At 41.5% G+C, this 3497-nt stretch overlaps 1 pseudogene; it reads right to left on the bottom strand.

The window, feature by feature from the left end:
- Positions 1–301: 301 nt before the first annotated feature.
- Positions 302–1417, bottom strand: LOC117063868 (annotated as a pseudogene).
- Between the last annotated feature and the right edge of the window lie 2080 nt (positions 1418–3497).

Raw genomic sequence — 3497 nt, 5'->3', positions numbered from 1 at the left:
TCACTTTGGAAAGTACTTTTGCAACTTCTTAAGGAGTTCATATATACTCACAATGCAATTCAGAAATCCAGCTCCACATAAATATTTGCACTTGATGTTCATAACAGGTTTATGCATAAGAGCCAAAAACTGTGGGTCATCTAAATCGGTAAATAAGTAGAGGTATACTTATACAATGGAAAGCTTCTCAGCTATCAAAAAGAATGGCCTACCGACTCTCAGAATGGATGAATCTCAATAGCATTATGTAAAGTGAAAGAAAAGAAGATAAAGACAAAACAGTGTATAATTCCATTTATTTGTTTATTCATTTTTTCCGTTGGAATCTTTTACTCTGTTTTGTTGATGCTTAAGGAAAACAGCCTTGCCCATAACTCACTGTGGCCTGGAGTCATGACACCAACTTATTGTGACCAATTACAAAAGAGGCCAAACCGCATTCTTCTTAGAAGGTCTATTCAGTTAATAAATGGCACTTAACTGATGGTTTTCTTCATATAAACTCTAACAAGAACTCCTAAGTTGCACTGATTATGCCCCCAAGAGATAAGGGACCGATGGTAATTCAGATGAGCACCTCTGAAAAGATTGATCAGTTTTCTGTCCCATTCCAGACAGATGTTTTGGAAAACCTTGAGGAAAGACTGAAATTCCCCACCAGTCTGAGACTGTGTGCTAGTTTTTACAACATTAATTAGAAAAAACAAGAATCCCAACATGGCACCCAATAGACCTCCACAGAGAAAATCATTGACCAAATGAGCACTGGGAGTCGCTGCAGTAGGCAGATGCTCCTTAAAGGCACCTTCAGGCCAAAAAAAAAAAAAAGAAGACATTGCTAAGTCCATTCCGGAAAAGAACGAGCAGCAAGTCTCAACAACGCTCTCCAATTCCACGGAACTTCAGTGCCTTGAAAGCCTTATAAGTGCTGGTAAATGTGTCCTGATGCCTGTGGCCTTGAAGCAATGTCTGAACTCCTTCCAGTGGAGTGAAAATTGCTTCTGTTGTCCCTGCAAGCGCTGCTGCTACGACACGGGTTGTAAACTCTGGAGCACTGACACATTTGTGGAGAAGGCAGGATAAATCCTCCTACAGATCAACATAAGTGCAAGTGTAGTTATCTTTTACATCAATGAGGGAAGGATTCCAGGATACAAGTTTCGAAATCCATCCCTTCTCAACTGAAGTATTGCATCCCGGGTTTTAATGGCATACAGCTGTTGTTGAAAGAGGATCTTCTGAATGGGAAATGTGATTATTACGTGTTGAAGGCTACACAGCAGCCACACAAGTCATGCTTCATTTCACCAACATTTATAATATGAGGTGATATATCTTGTTTTGAAGATGTTAGTATTGGTGGCCTCTTTTCATGAGCTTCTGAATCCATCATGTTGCTTAAGATCTTTCTGGAGCTGGGCACGGTGGCTCATGCCTGTAATCCTAGCACTTTGGGAGGCCGAGGTGGGTGGATTGCATGAGGTCAGGAGTTTGAGACCAGTCTGGCCAACATGGTGAAACCCTGTCTCTACTAAAAATACAACAAAATTAGCCAGGTGTGGTGGTGAGCACCTGTAATCCTAGCTACTTGGGAGGCTGAGGCAGGGGAATTGCTTGAACCAGGGAGGTGGAGGTTGCAGTGAGCCGAGATCGTGCCACTGTACTCCAGCCTGGACGACAGAGTGAGACTCCGTCTCAGAAAAAAAAAATGTGTTTGGTGCAGTGGTTCACGCCTGTAATCCCAGCATTTTGGGAGGCTGAGGCGGGCAGATCACATGAGGCCAGGGACCTTGAGACCAGCCTGACCAACATGGAGAAACCCCGTCTCTACTAAAAATACAAAATTAGCCAAGTGTGGTGACGCATGCCTGTAATCCCAGCTACTCCGGAGGCTGAGGCAGGAGAATTGCTTGAACCTGGGAGGCGGAGGTTGTGGTGAGCCGAGATCGCGCCACTGCACTCCAGCCTGGGCAAGAGCAAAACTGTTTCAAAAAAAAAAAAAGATCTTTCTTTTTCATGAAGGGCCTTTTTTTCTTTGCAGGATGATAGCTGTTTGATAATGTTCCCAGTTTCTTCCATTGTTATTGTTCTGTTAGGTTCTCTCTTCTGAAGTCAATTTTGATAATTGGATTTCCCATTGCCAAGGCATCCTACAGTCCAGTGAGTGAGCCAGGGCCCATGCAGGCACCTATAATTCCATTTATATGAAAAATGTAAAAGGGCTAACCTGTAGTGACATAAAGCAAGACAGTGGTTTCCAGAAATAGGTGGCTGGGAACTGATTACAAAAGACAGTAGGCAACTTTTCAAGGGTGAGGAAAATGTTTTCTATCATGAATATGGGGGTGGCTGTAATTGTTTACATTTGTCAATCTTACCAAACTGCAAACTTACAATTCCTGCGTTTTCTTATCCATAAAATATACTTCAATAATGCTGATTAGAAAAGGAGCTTGTATCTGAGCCAATCACTGGCAAACAGAATAGAATTACCTTGACCAACTTCAGTTTATCAAGATTCACTCCCCCAGGGTGAAAAAGTGCTCCTCTTCCCTCAAAACAGCCTATCTTCAACCTGGAAGGAAGGTAGGGTTACAACCAGCAATGTCTTCTGCCCTGGGTCAGCTACCTGCAGACTTTTGAGAACATTATTGAAATGATGGACTCTTCATCTCATAATTAAAATCCAATCTTTCATAGTACTAATTACCTATTGAATCAAAACTGTGCAGAATGTTAATGAAAAATAGCCAGTCAATTAGAAGTCACATATCAAACAAAACCTTCAGCTCAATGAGCAGGCAACCAAGGAAGAGTACATTAAGCTGCTCTGGAACAAGTTGTGACACTGTGACCAGCACATGTGGTATGTGACCTTCTTTTAACTCTTCTTTTCCTTCGCTCCATATGGGTTATTTTATTTTCAATCCTTGGCTGCTTAGTTTGTCCTTCTGGCTCTGAAGGGAGGTCATTTTTGGCCTAAATCAGAGAGGAAAGGCATATGCTGCTTAGCTCTTGAAATGTTTATTTTTCTCAGCTACATATGTTTTGCTTCCTTGTCTAATGTCTGTTCTGAAATTTAAGAAGTCTGCCTTACACTGATGGTTCTCATTACAATGGATCTAGGGTGGTCCCAGCTTCTCGCTAGCATTTTATGTGTGAGTTACAGAGCTATGCATAACTTCTGCTCTGCTACTAGTGATGCATTATTGGTACTTACGGAATTCAGGCACAGATTAACTAAGATCTGGTATGAGCTCACTTGAAACATCTGATATTTAAGAAAGTCAATCTAATAGAAAAATAATCGGTGCATTCTTTGAGATTCTTTAGGTCCTAGATACCTTAGGAATGTAGGTAATCAAAAAACAAACAAGCCTGGCCTCATTATCTCAGTCTCTTTTCTTAGTCAAAGCCCTCCCTGAGTTAATAAAGATGTAAAGCTGTGCCCTGGGCTCTAAAGAAGGTTAATATGAGAATCTGTTTGAATAGCACTG

Source organism: Trachypithecus francoisi, unplaced genomic scaffold, assembly GCF_009764315.1.
Source record: "Trachypithecus francoisi isolate TF-2019V2 unplaced genomic scaffold, Tfra_2.0 Lachesis_group19, whole genome shotgun sequence".
In the NCBI taxonomy this organism is placed as follows: Eukaryota; Metazoa; Chordata; class Mammalia; order Primates; family Cercopithecidae; genus Trachypithecus; species Trachypithecus francoisi.
This window is presented reverse-complemented; position numbering and strand designations above follow the sequence as displayed.